The following is a 15,500-nucleotide window of genomic DNA, read 5'->3' on the forward strand; positions in this document are numbered from 1 at the left end:
TATATATATATATATATATATATATATATATATATATATATATATATATATATATATATATATATATATATATATATATATATATATATATATATATATATATAAAAATACAACAGTTCTCAGCACTCACGCTAAAAGTATAAAGTTGTGCCTTAAAAGGCCTGCCGGGTGCCAGACTTCCAGGGAGTTAAATTGTAGATAAATAAAGTAAAGCAAGCTGCACTCACGGACTTATGAATTCAAATGGTGTTTCTTCCATCGAAGGTAGAAAAAAAGAAGATCGACGTTTCGGTCCACACAGGGACCTTCCTCAAGATCAAGTGATACTTGATCACTTGATCTTGAGGAAGGTCCCTGTGTGGACCGAAACGTCGATCTTCTTTTTTTCTACCTTCGATGGAAGAAACACCATTTGAATTCATAAGTCCGTGAGTGCAGCTTGCTTTACTTTATTTATCTATATATATATATATATATATATATATATATATATATATATATATATATATATATATATATATATATAGAATGTTAAGAGAGGCAAATTCATGGCATAGGGGTAAGTAGTAATAGGAAAAAATAACAGTTAAGTTAGTCACAGTGGAGTTGGTCTAGCTGTGTGTGGTAGTCGGTTAAGCAGTCTGTGTGATATGTTGCAGTCTACTGTGGGACTAGCTAGTTGTGGTATGGCTTGCATGCTGGGCAGGCGTGGTAGTTTAAAGGCCCTACAATGGCTTCTGTCAGCGGTATGTCTGGGTGGTCGTTGCTATCAGGAGGGGCATCGTGTGTGTTTTTTAGGCTCCCATGCTTGTAGCTATTCCGCTGTGAGTGTGGTAGGACGGGTGCGTGGGCGTTAGGATAGATTCTGGTGTGGTAGGGCTTCGGGCAGTGCCGTGGTATTGTGCTCTGCCTGTGCATGGGGATAAGAGTCCCCTGACCGTGGGGGCAGGAGGTGTATGCTTGTGTGGACTATGTGTCCTGTTGGGCAGAATTACTTATTTGGCATACTTCACTTTAAGGTCCTTGAATGATAAAATGGCAATAATTAATTTATTGTGGTCGGTCAGTATCTTATGTACTATGGCGTATAAGTTAAAGTGCCACATTAATCACTCCTACCATTAAAGATTATTGTAGTGGTTGTTCTGAGTCTGTGTGTCTTGACCTCGGTTATTTTAGTTTTTAGACTTTCTCCGACGCAAGTATCCTTCTTTCTCTTCAGCCACATTGATAATGTGAAAACTGCACTTCCGCATTATCGAGTGTTGTCTGTCTAACTTGGATGGCAACATTAACATCAGGGTTTAAAGTTTCCACTTCCCCGCTAGCCACTGACCAATGAATTTTCAGCCCTGAAAATAAGAGCAGTAACCTTTATTGCTATGTATTTTAGAAACCTACTTAAAATGCCAATATTATAGAGGGGATACTAAAAACATGGTAATGTTAATTATTTACACCTCTCTGCAAATTTCAATGAGAAAAAGAAATGGGGTGGGGGGAGGGAGGGGGACAATATAGTGATATAGAATGTTTGGACAACCAAAATTACCTTATAGAAGTTTACCATACGTTCCCATAAAGTTATTTTGATTCCTTTATTCCTATTGAAAATAAAATAAAGCAAAAACTAAAAAACAACAGTCTTCAATTATGGACAAAAAAAAATAATAATGTAAAAATAACATGCTGAGAACACACATTTTAAAAATCTTAATACTTTATATGTGGAATTTATTTATTTTAAATGAAAAACTATACATATTATGATTACTTGGCAGTTGTTAGAAATATGTAGATATTTTGTGAAATTAAAATAAAATTCCCAATTTACAAAAAAAAGGCACTTTTTTTTGGTGGTGTTTTTTATTTTTATTTTATTTATTTTTTATATACTGCTGCAGTTATAAACCACTTTGGCAGGAAGACAGGAGAGGGGTATTATTTTAATTCTTTTTTGACATATATTGCACCAACATATTACACAGTGCTTTACAATATTATAAAAGGGGAAATTTAACAGTAAATTTCAAAATGTTACAGAAACAGGTTGATGACAACCCTCTTAAACAAGCTTACAGTCTATAGGAGGTGGGATACTCTCAGTAATATAACTTTGCAGTAGCTCGAAGTTGGTATGGTGCTTTAAACATTCCTTCAAGCTACAAATGGACTAAAACAGAGCTTTTTACAATAACAATAGCTCTCTTCTATTATTTTTTGGAAGACCTTGGAAATCACTAACACAACGCAACTAATTGAAACAATGTAAACATTTTCCCTTTCCACTTCCCCAAACAAGCTTTCTTATTAATATAGTGTATAACCGTTGCAACTAGTAAAAATGTAGATGCAACCAGAAAAAAGTGTTTTAATGGGTATTCAATATGGTGCATATGTAGCATATTACAATTTATATAGTTTAATAGTACATTTTATCATCTACTGTTTATATCTTAAAGGAACAGGCAAAAACACCTCCCATGAATGTTTTCTTATGCTCCGTGGAGCTAACAGTAGTTTAAGGCATGCTGTGCTAGTGTTTGCTTGCTCTCCTCTACCTTCTCAAAGATTAGTATTTGATCTCCAGTTCAGAGGCTTCTCTGATTTGTGCATTCCCCAGCAGCTTCTCTGATTTGTGCATTCCCCTGGATAGACTGAAAGCCTGTGCCCGGGCAAAAGAGTAGGGTTTGTAAAGGCTGCAGACATCTGGTCTGCAGCTTCTGCAAATTTTTTTTTTTTTTTTTAATCTTTTAACATTTTTTCATATAACCCCAAAGAAAACACGCAGAACAAAATAGTTGCATATTTTCTTTGGGGGTTTATATACAAAATAGATATATAAAAAAATAAAAATAAATAAAATTATAAAAAAATAAAAAAATAAAATGGAGTGTTCCTTTAAGGGTCTACAGTCAGCTTGTTTGCAAGATTCTAGAGAATAATAAAGTTCACAATTTATCTTACTAAATTTGTTATCTATACATAAATACTGGCAACGCTGACTTCACCCAGTGGTTTTTGATAGTGTCTTGTTTAATACATTGTGCTATTTGTCAAGGCCTTGCCTGGTATTACTCACTGTAACTTCTGCCCTGGAAGCGTGTCTTGGCAAAACAGTTGCAAGTTACTTGCTGATCATGTTCATTCCTGCTTTCAGGGTTCATTTATTGTAATTTAGGTTTGTACTTCGTTTATCTGCTCTTTAATTAAATCGAAAATATAATGACCACAAAGCTTGTTTAAATGACTCTGAAATTTGGAATCCAGGATAGTCTGGAATCATTGCTTTATTGTGTTAAACCAGTAAGGATGGGGATTTCAGAGCCATGTGCAATATGGTTCAGTGTGGTATTTTGTCAGAAATACTGTATGCTTTGTACACAAACTGGAGTATTTACAGCATTAAAAGTACATTTAAAAATAAAATACTTTTGCAGTTTTCTTAACACTGGGGAATATGGTGTCTCTTCATAAACACACAGGAATAGTAACTGGTATAAGAGCTACTTTGATAGCGGGAATATAAGGTTGTAGTCTTGACCTCAAGGTTCAAGGTCTTAACTGCAATAGAATAAGTGCCAAGAAAATTAGGAATTTAAAGATTAGCATTTTATTTATGGCTCCCTCTGATCTGCAGATTGCAATAAGTAGATTAAAGGTATTTGTATGTCAAGTACATGCTTTATTTTTAGTTGTGTTCATTAGTGACTAGTAGACTTGTTCCACCCTAGTTTTATGTTTGTATTGTAAAACATTTGCATGTAGCTCTAGTAAAAGTATACAGTATATATTTACATCTGCTTAGTCTTTGACTATATTCGTGTACTCTGAGTGCATACTATGATGTTGGTTAATTTGGTTACTTGTGGTGTGATTCTGGATATGTATATGTGGGTTTTTTTTGGGGGGGGGGGGTTTGTTTTAAAAATGTGTTTTTTTTTTTTTAAGGACCGTAACCAATCATTTTGAGGAACAAGGCATTTATTTAATTGTCATTATTAAAGGGATTCTCTAGTGCCAGGAAAACAAACCAGTTTTGATGGCACTGTAGAATCCTGTGGTGCACCTTATCCCACGTTGTTAAAACCCCTTTAGTCATTTACCTGAATCCACACTCTGCCCACGCTCCCCCCCTGACGATGTCAGCTGGCGGGGAGGACCTAATGTGCACTAGGATATTAGGATATTCAATGCTTTCCTATGGGGACTCCGGTGACGCTGGCAGTCCTCATGCATAGCGTGAGGACGTTCAGCGTCATTTAGCACCCATCTCTGGCAGGTCCTACTCTAACAGCCTAATGTCTGCTCGTATGAGATTAACCCACTTACTTGGGGGAAAAATTTAATCTGGGACTCTCTGCAGTACAGTCCAAGGGCCATATTTAGCCTTGTACTACAGAGAGCCCCAGATGGATTTTTTTCCCACAAGTATGTGGGTTAATCTCACAAGAGCAGACATTAGGCTGTTAGTCATACCTGCCAAAGATGGGGTACATTGACGTTGTGGCAGGCTTATGCCATGTATTATTATTAAGTGTTCTTGCATAGCAAGACCACTTACTGTTATCTCACATATATATTATTAAGTGTTCTTGCATAGCAAGACCACTTAATGTTATCTCACATATATATTATTAAGTGTTCTTGCATAGCAAGACCACTTACTGTTATCTCACATATATATTATTATTATTATTATAGCCAAATTTGCCACCCTAACTCCTCCCACAATTTTTACACTACATAAACAAAAATTTACCAAAACGTGCAGATTGTTCCCGATCGGATTGCTATTACTTTGTGGAACGTTTTGGCGAATGGTTCTGGGAATATCGTCGTTCTTGTGGCGAAATTTGTCCCATAGGAATGAATGGCAAAGCTAGAGTGGGAGCTGGCAAAAGCTGAAAAATCAGTACATGATTTCTAAACTGCCACCACTCCCTCATTTTCAGGCCCACCTACACAAATCTTATATCAAAACGTTCAGCTATCCCTGCTGCCACTACAATGTACATGTACACAGCTAAGCCATAGTCCTTATAGTTTTCACAATATGACCATTTGTTTGCAACTCACGGAGTCCATTGACATTCATTGAAACTCCACTCTGCAAAGCTCACATTTGAAGTGCAATTTCTAAACTGCGACTGTGCCTTCATTGTTAATATCTCAGAGACATACTATACATCAAAATGTAGGTCTGGGTCTTGTGATTCTCACAATATAAAGCTCTTCACTGTAGGATTTATAGTTTTTAAAATACAACCGTTTGAAGATGGCAACCGCAAAAATACTCTGACCTGTGCCAGGCTGCAGCAGCAAGTGATGTCATAGACAGGGCCTTTTGCACCTGCTAATGTTTTTATAAATGTATGTTTTAATTTAACTGTGCAACAACATTGCAATTAAATGTGCTATATAAATAAATAATAACAGTTACTCCGCCCACTCCAGTTGTAGACTACTGGTGGAGGCAAGAACACTTCACACAATTTCCACAGAAATTGTAGCTTTTCTACTTATTATTATTCTTATTATAGCCAAATTTGCCACCCAAACTCCTCCCACAGTTTTTACACTACATAGACAGAAATATACCGAAACGTGCGGATTGTTCCCGATTGGTGTGCTATTACTTTGTAGAACATTTCGCTGAATGGTTCACGGAATATCGTCGTTCTTGTGGCGAAATTTGTCCCATAGGAATGAATGGCAAAGCTAGAGTGGGAACTGGCAAAAGCTGAAAAATCAGGACATGATTTCTAAACTGCCACCACTCCCTCATTTTCAAGCCCACCTACACAAATCTTATATCAAAACGTTTAGCTATCCGCGGTGTCACTAAAAATGTCCACGGCTAAGCCATAGTCCAAACAGTTTTCACAATATGACCATTTGTTTGCAACTCACGCCGTCCATTGACATTCATTGAAACTCCACTCTGCAAAGCTCACATTTGAAGGGGCAATTTCTAAACTGCGACTGTGCCTTCATTGTTAATATCTCAGAGACATACTATACATCAAAATGTAGGTATGGGTCTTGTGATTCTCACAATATAAAGCTCTTCGCTGTAGGATGTATAGTTTTAAAAATATGACCGTTTGAAGATGGCAACCGCAAAAATACTCTGACCTGTGCCAGGCTGCAGCAGCAAGTGATGTCATAGACAGGGCCTTTTGCACCTGCTAATGGTTTGTATAACTGTATGTTTTAATGTAACTGTGAAGCACTTTGGGCAACAACGTTGCAATTAAATGTGCTATATAAATGATAACAGTTACTCCGCCCACTCCAGTTGTAGACTACTGGTGGAGGCAAGAACACTTCACACAATTTCCCCAGAAATTGTAGCTTTTCTAGTTATTAAGTGTTCTTGCATAGCAAGACCACTTAATGTTATCTCACATATATATTATTATTATTAAGTGTTCTTGCATAGCAAGACCACTTAATGTTATCTCACATATATATTATTATTATTATTCTTATTATAGCCAAATTTGCCACCCTAACTCCTCCCACAGTTTTTACACTACATAGACAAAAATTTACCAAAACGTGCAGATTGTTCCCGATCGGATTGCTATTACTTTGTGGAACGTTTCGCAAAATGGTTCACGGAATATCGTCGTTCTTGTGGCGAAATTTGTCCCATAGGAATGAATGGCAAAGCTAGAGTGGGAGCTGGCAAAAGCTGAAATATCAGGACATGATTTCTAAACTGCCACCACTCCCTCATTTTCAGGCCCACCTACACAAATCTTATATCAAAACGTTCAGCTATCCCTGCTGCCACTAAAAATGTCCACGGCTAAGCCGTAGTCCTGATTGTTTTCGCAATATGAGCATTTGTTTGCTACTCACGCAGTCCATTGACATTCATTGAAACTCCACTCTGCAAAGCTCACATTTGAAGGGCAATTTCTAAACTGCGACTGTGCCTTCATTGTTAATATCTCAGAGACATACTATACATCTAAATGTAGGTCTGGGTCTTGTGATTCTCACAATATAAAGCTCTTCGCTGTAGGATTTATAGTTTTTAAAATACGACCGTTTGAAGATGGCAACCGCAAAAATACTCTGACCTGTGCAAGGCTGCTGCAGCAAGTGATGTCATAGACACAGGGCCATTTGCACCTGCTAATGCTTTCTATAACTGTATGTTTTAATGTAACTGTGAAGCACTTTGGGCAACAACGTTGCAATTAAATGTGCTATATAAATAAATAATAACAGTTACTCCGCCCACTCCAGTTGTAGACTACTGGTGGAGGCAAGAACACTTCACACAATTTCCCCAGAAATTGTAGCTTTTCTAGTTATTAAGTGTTCTTGCAAAGCAAGACCACTTAATGTTATCTCACATATATATTATTATTATTATTCTTATTATTCTTATTATAGCCAAATTTGCCACCCTAACTCCTCCCACAGTTTTTACACTACATAGACAAAAATATACCAAAACATGCAGATTGTTCCCGATCGGATTGCTATTACTTTGTGGAACGTTTCGCTGAATGGTTCTCGGAATATCTTCATTCTTGTGGCGAAATTTGTCCCATAGGAATGAATGGCAAAGCTAGAGTGGGAGCTGGCAAAAGCTGAAAAATCAGGACATGATTTCTAAACTGCCACTACTCCCTCATTTTCAAGCCCACCTACACAAATCTTATATCAAAACGTTCAGCTACCCCTGCTGCCACTAAAAATGTCCACGGCTAAGCCATAGTCCTGATTGTTTTCGCAATATGACCATTTGTTTGCAACTCACGCAGTCCATTGACATTCATTGAAACGCCACTCTGCAAAGCTCACATTTGAAGGGCAATTTCTAAACTGCGACTGTTCCTTCCTTGTTAATATCTCAGAGACATACTATACATCAAAATGTAGGTCTGGGTCTTGTGATTCTCACAATATAAAGCTCTTCACTGTAGGAATTATAGTTTTTAAAATACGACCGTTTGAAGATGGCAACTGCCAAAATACTCTGACCTGTGCAAGGCTGCAGCAGCAAGTGATGTCATAGACAAAGCCTTTTACACCTGCTAATTTTTTATAACTGTATGTTTTAATGTAACTGTGAAGCACTTTGGGCAACAACATTGCAATTAAATGTGCTATGTAAATAAATACTAACAGTTACTCCGCCCACTCTAGTTGTAGACTACTGATGGAGGCAAGAACACTTCACACAATTTCCCCAGAAATTGTAGCTTTTCTAGTTATTATTATTATTATTATAGCCAAATTTGCCACCCTAACTCCTCCCACAGTTTTTACACTACATAGACAAAAATTTACCAAAACGTGCAGATTGTTCCCGATCGCGTTGCTATTACTTTGTGGAACATTTCGCTGAATGGTTCTCGGAATATCGTCGTTCTTGTGGCGAAATTTGTCCCATAGGAATGAATGGCAAAGCTAGAGTGGGAGCTGGCAAAAGCTGAAAAATCAGGACATGATTTCTAAACTGCCACTACTCCCTCATTTTCAAACCCACCTACACAAATCTTATATCAAAACGTTCAGCTATCCCTGCTGCCACTAAAAATGTCCACGGCTAAGCCATAGTCCTGATTGTTTTCGCAATATGACCATTTGTTTGCAACTCACGCAGTCCATTGACATTCATTGAAACGCCACTCTGCAAAGCTCACATTTGAAGGGCAATTTCTAAACTGCGACTGTGCCTTCCTTGTTAATATCTCAGAGACATACTATACATCAAAATGTAGGTCTGGGTCTTGTGATTCTCACAATATAAAGCTCTTCACTGTAGGATTTATAGTTTTTAAAATACGACCGTTTGAAGATGGCAACCGCAAAAATACTCTGACCTGTGCAAGGCTGCAGCAGCAAGTGATGTCATAGACAGGGCCATTTGCACCTGCTAATGTTTTTATAACTGTATGTTTTAATGTAACTGTGCAACAACGTTGCAATTAAATGTGCTATATAAATAAATAACAGTTACTCCGCCCACTCCAGTTGTATACTACTGGTGGAGGCAAGAACACTTCACAATTTCCCCAGAAATTGTAGCTTTTCTAGTTAAGTGTTCTTGCATAGCAAGACCACTTAATGTTATCTCACATATATATTATTATTATTATTCTTATTATTCTTATTATAGCCAAATTTGCCACCCTAACTCCTCCCACAGTTTTTACACTACATAGACAAAAATATACCAAAACGTGCAGATTGTTCCCGATCGGATTGCTATTACTTTGTGGAACGTTTCGCCGAATGGTTCACGGAATATCGTCGTTCTTGTGGCGAAATTTGTCCCATAGGAATGAATGGTAAAGCTAGAGTGGGAGCTGGCAAAAGCTGAAAAATCAGGCCATGATTTCTAAACTGCCACCACTCCCTCATTTTCAGGCCCACCTACACAAATCTAATATCAAAACGTTCAGCTATCCCTGCTGCCACTAGAAATGTCCACGGCTAAGCCATAGTCCTGATAGTTTTCACAATATGACCATTTGTTTGCAACTCACGCCTTCCATTGACATTCATTGAAACTCCACTCTGCAAAGCTCACATTTGAAGGGCAATTTCTAAACTGCGACTGTGCCTTCATTGTTAATATCTCAGAGACATACTATACACCAAAATGTAGGTCTGGGTCTTGTGATTCTCACAATATAAAGCTCTTCACTGTAGGATTTATAGTTTTTAAAATACAACCGTTTGAAGATGGCAACCGCCAAAATACTCTGACCTGTGCAAGGCTTCAGCAGCAAGTGATGTCATAGACAAAGCCTTTTACACCTGCTAATTTTTTATAACTGTATGTTTTAATGTAACTGTGAAGCACTTTGGGCAACAACATTGCAATTAAATGTGCTATATAAATAAATACTAACAGTTACTCCGCCCACTCTAGTTGTAGACTACTGATGGAGGCAAGAACACTTCACACAATTTCCCCAGAAATTGTAGCTTTTCTAGTTATTATTATACTTATTATAGCCAAATTTGCCACCCTAACTCCTCCCACGGTTTTTACACTACATAGCCGAAAATTTACCAAAACGTGCAGATTGTTCCCGATCGGATTGCTATTACTTTGTAGAACATTTCGCCGAATGGTTCACGGAATATCGTCGTTCTTGTGGCAAAATTTGTCCCATAGGAATGAATGGCAAAGCTAGAGTGGGAGCTGGCAAAAGCTGAAAAATCAGGACATGATTTCTAAACTGCCACCACTCCCTCATTTTCAAGCCCACCTACACAAATCTTATATCAAAACGTTCAGCTATCCCTGGTGTCACTAAAAATGTCCACGGCTAAGCCATAGTCCAAACAGTTTTCACAATATGACCATTTGTTTGCAACTCACGCCGTCCATTGACATTCATTGAAACTCCACTCTGCAAAGCTCACATTTGAAGGGCAATTTCTAAACTGCGACTGTGCCTTCATTATTAATATCTCAGAGACATACTATACATCAAAATGTAGGTCTGGGTCTTGTGATTCTCACAATATAAAGCTCTTCACTGTAGGATTTATAGTTTTTAAAATACGACCGTTTGAAGATGGCAACCACAAAAATACTCTGACCTGTGCAAGGCTGCAGCAGCACGTGATGTCATAGACAGGGACTTTTGCACCTGCTAATGTTTTTATAACTGTATGTTTTAATGTAACTGTGAAGCACTTTGGGCAACAACGTTGCAATTAAATGTGCTATATAAATGACAACAGTTACTCCGCCGACTCCAGTTGTAGACTACTGGTGGATGCAAGAACACTTCACACAATTTCCCCAGAAATTTTAGCTTTTCTAGTTCTTATTCTTATTATAGCCAAATTTGCCACCCTAACTCCTCCCACAGTTTTTACACTACATAGACGAAAATTTACCAAAACGTGCAGATTGTTCCCGATCGGATTGCTATTACTTTGTGGAACGTTTCGCCGAATGGTTCACGGAATATCGTCATTCTTGTGGCGAAATTTGTCCCATAGGAATGAATGGCAAAGCTAGAGTGGGAGCTGGCAAAAGCTGAGAAATCAGGACATGATTTCTAAACTGCCACCACTCCCTCATTTTCAGGCCCACCTACACACATCTTATATCAAAACGTTCAGCTACCCCTGCTGCCACTAGAAATGTCCACGGCTAAGCCATAGTCCTGATAGTTTTCACAATATGACCATTTGTTGCAACTCACACCTTCCATTGACATTCATTGAAACTCCACTCTGCAAAGCTCACATTTGAAGGGCAATTTCTAAACTGCGACTGTGCCTTCATTGTTAATATCTCAGAGACAAACTATACATCAAAATGTAGGTCTGGGTCTTGTGATTCTCACAATATAAAGCTCTTCGCTGTAGGATTTATAGTTTTTAAAATACGACCGTTTGAAGATGGCAACCGCCAAAATTCTCTGACCTGTGCAAGGCTGCAGCAGCAAGTGATGTCATAGACAGGGCCTTTTGCACATCTGCTAATGTTTTTATAAATGTATGGTTTAATGTAACTGTGCAACAACGTTGCAATTAAATGTGCTATATAAATGATAACAGTTACTCCGCCCACTCCAGTTGTAGACTACTGGTGGAGGCAAGAACACTTCACACAATTTCCCCAGAAATTTTAGCTTTTCTAGTTATTATTATTATTATTATTATTATAGCCAAATTTGCCACCCTAACTCTTCCCACAGTTTTTACACTACATAGACAAAAATTTACCAAAACATGCAGATTGTTCCCGATCGGATTGCTATTACTTTGTAGAACATTTCGCTGAATGGTTCACGGAATATCGTCGTTCTTGTGGCGAAATTTGTCCCATAGGAATGAATGGCAAAGCTAGAGTGGGAGCTGGCAAAAGCTGAAAAATCAGGACATGATTTCTAAACTGCCACCACTCCCTCATTTTCAAGCCCACCTACACAAATCTTATATCAAAACGTTCAGCTATCCCTGGTGTCACTAAAAATGTCCACGGCTAAGCCATAGTCCAAACAGTTTTCACAATATGACCATTTGTTTGCAACTCACGCCGTCCATTGACATTCATTGAAACTCCACTCTGCAAAGCTCACATTTGAAGGGCATTTTTAATATCTCAGAGACATACTATACATCAAAATGTAGGTCTGGGTCTTGTGATTCTCACAATATAAAGCTCTTCGCTGTAGGATTTATAGTTTTTAAAATACGACCGTTTGAAGATGGCAACCGCAAAAATACTCTGACCTGTGCAAGGCTGCAGCAGCAAGTGATGTCATAGACAGGGCCTTTTGCACCTGCTAATGGTTTGTATAACTGTATGTTTTTTTTTTTTAATTCTTTATTTTTGTAGTGCAGAAGCTTTATACAATCGCGTGGGAGGTACCCCAAAGGCAGTCCTCCGTTGCATCATAAAACATATATATACAGAGGTACAGGATTAAACTTGCACAATTTTTTGAAGAGATTGAGTTCTGCGATATCCGGTTTCAATTGCCATTACTCGAGAATGGTCAATGCATAAAATAAAATAAACTAGCATAAGCTAACTTGGCAACGCTAAACTTTCTGCTCGTGGGGTAAGTAAGTGAGATGTTGTATCCAACGTTATGGTTACTATGCGAGCCCACTAAAGTGGTTAAGTCCGGTAGGGGAGTCACTTAATGGTTTCGTAAATCAATGTGAGACCACGCTGTTAGTTCAGGCTAGGTAGATTGTGGGGTTAGTAACTGGCCCCCTCTCGAGGCTTTGCTCTTAAACTAAGATAAACTTCAACTATACTTATCTGGGTAAAAAGCGTAGCATTACTTTGGTATGGTGATATCAGGGTATGTTTTTAGGGACTACCGTCAGGAGGGATAGTCAGTGCAGGTTGGGTCAGGGCGGAGTCTAGGATTGTTAAACGATAGTTGAGTGTGTTGCACCGCATCACCATGGTTATGCAAACAGTTATGCTCATTACAGTGGAGGGCAGAACGTTACCCTTTCTTATGGTTAAACAAAATACAAGATAAACTGCCGGTCATGCACCCTTTTAGCCAGCACTATGCATAGTTATATGAGAGAAAAAGAAGAATGATGGGTACCTAATAACGAACATATAGTAACATCTCCTAATAATAGCAGAGACTGGACCCAATATGTATGACCAGTGGGTGCACCCCGGGCTAGTAGCGCTCAATTTGTGGTCTAAAACACGGCACTTTAAGGTGTGCGTTACCACTTGGTCACTGCTGTCATGTAAATTAAGGGAGGAGCAGTGTAGGTCTAGGAGCAGTATATGATTGGCTAGGTGGGGAATGACATAGATGCTTTGTGTAGGACAAATCTATTGCCAGCCGGTTGATAAGGTTAGCCATTGGGGCAAGTAAGTGAGCCACCTGCGTTCCTACGTTAGTTGGTTACCTGGGTTGAAATTTTGGACCCGTCTACGTGCTGTGTTTGTAAACCATTAGTATGATATCCACTATGTGTCCCAGTGTAGTGTGCGGTTTGGTTGTGTAGCCGGGTTAGCTGGCTTATCCGAGAAACCTGGTCTAGTTGCGAGAGCAGTTGTGGTATACCATAATTTGGGAGTATGCGGGTTTAAGTAGTGGGTCCACAGTGTAAAAATAAGTGGGGCTGATGGGATATGGTAATAATGAATGGGGAGTGGATACATCCCGGCCTCCCGTTCCCCTTTTGCGTTCGTTGTGTATGTCCTGGTGTGTTTCCCTCTCTCGCCCATTACGGACTTAGCGTGTAGTGCGCTCTCTGATAAACTGGGAAGTGCCTACCTATTGGTGGAGGGTCTCCGGGTTACCCAACTGGTCCAGTTACCCTGTGTCGGTCGAGCTCCTTGGCATAGACTGTGGCCTGGTGGCATATTTGGCCTATGTGTTAGCATGAAGAGTATGGCAGGACTGGACGTCCTCGAGTGGAGCAACGCCTCCTCGGACAGGTAGTAAAGTGTAGGGGGGCAAGGTTGGCGTTACCTTATTGTGATGCAGCACCCAGGAAAACAAGGGAGGGAGAAAACAAACTTAAATAAAACAAACAAACTTTTGAGTCCCGGTATAGGTGTGCAGAGGCCCCATAGTCTGAGCAGCGGAGGTGGTTCGTACGTCAGCGGGAAAACCAAGGGTGTGGTGAGCTGACAAGTGGCCGCTAAGGCTGGAGTCCTCCATGTCTGCTACCGGCTCTGTGACCGTTTGTGGTGAGGAAATGTGGGCCTCAGTGTCAGAGTTTATGTCCCACTCAAGATAGCCTCATGTGCTGGGGTGAATCTTCGGTGTATCAATCTGTGTTTGCGGTGTGCTCCAGATTAGTCATCCTCAGGAGGCAGTCAAGGAGTGTTCGTGGATCTGGGGTTCTCCGGTCGTTGAGTCCGCTACATCGCGGTCGGGTGAGGAAGCCAGGGGCAATGTGTGCAGTCCGTGAAGCAAGTAAAACAAAGAACAAAGAACCAGGGAGCAACAGTTGGGTGAGAGTCCAGCGGCAAGATGAGCCGCTCCCCGGAATTTCAAGTCTCTGTGGGCAGCTCATGGTGTCGTGAGGGTAAGTGGAGGATCCCGTATCCCTCATTTATGTTGTGATCGAGGCGTATGCGTCCGGCGTATTATTCCTGGGCACGAATGTGGTAATTCGTGTCGGGTCCCAGCTGTGAGTTGGGGAGGTATGGTCTTGGGATCCCGTTTGGGGGTGAGGGAGCTGTGGTAGGCCCATGTTTCGCAGGAGATTTGCTGCGTCCTGCGTGTCGTGGACCTGGTGTGATTTTCCCCCATGCTGTACTAGGAGTGTTTGGGAGGGTCGCCAGCGGTAGGGAATATCGTGTCGCCGGAGTAAGGACGTGAAGTGCTGAAGCGACCTGCGCCAGGCTACGGTGCCTCCGGACAGGTCGGCGTAAAAGGTCAAGTGCATGTTCTCCAATTGCAGTGGAGTTCTGTCTCGGAGGGCAGCGAGGATCGCCGCTTTGTCTTTCCCACTTCTGAAGGTGACTATGGTGTCCCTTGTGGCTGCAGCTGGGGCCTTGGGAGGTTTTGGAACCCGGAAAGAATCTACGGGTGTGACGGACTTGGCCTGGCCGGGGGGTAGAATGGCAGTCAGTATTCGTTTTAATGTTTGCGGCAGCTCCGTCTCCGGCAGCTCGTCTGGGATCCCTCTGACCTTTAAATTATGCCTCCGCCTGGAGTCCTCTTGGGCATCAAAGCGCCGTTCCATTATTAGGTTCCGCCGTTGTAGATCCTGCACTGCTGTCTGCAGTGAGGATATATGCTGTTGGCTGTCTTGGGAGGAGACCTCCAGTGTCGAAATGCGGCCTGTCAGGCCCTGCAGCTCACCTCTGAGAGCAGTGACGTCTGTGAGTATGTTTTTCTGCAGGTCCGCCAGCAATGTTTTCAAGACCCCGGTGGTTACCAAATCGGAATCTGTGTCAGCCCTTGGTTTGGTGGGGTTCGGCTTTTGCTTAGGGGCCGAAGCTGGGGGGTAGTCATCCTCCGCATCCCCAGAGCAGTCATCCGAGTAGAAGTCAG

The 15,500-nt window shown here is 40.4% G+C and overlaps 1 protein-coding gene across 2 annotated transcripts in view; it reads left to right on the plus strand.

Annotated features, from left to right (window-relative positions):
- GRTP1 (growth hormone regulated TBC protein 1) overlaps positions 1–15,500 on the plus strand; it is a 106,961-nt gene that overhangs the window by 59,464 nt on the left and 31,997 nt on the right. The window lies entirely within an intron of this gene.

Source organism: Pelobates fuscus, chromosome 1 (assembly GCF_036172605.1).
Source record: "Pelobates fuscus isolate aPelFus1 chromosome 1, aPelFus1.pri, whole genome shotgun sequence".
NCBI classification, from domain to species: Eukaryota; Metazoa; Chordata; class Amphibia; order Anura; family Pelobatidae; genus Pelobates; species Pelobates fuscus.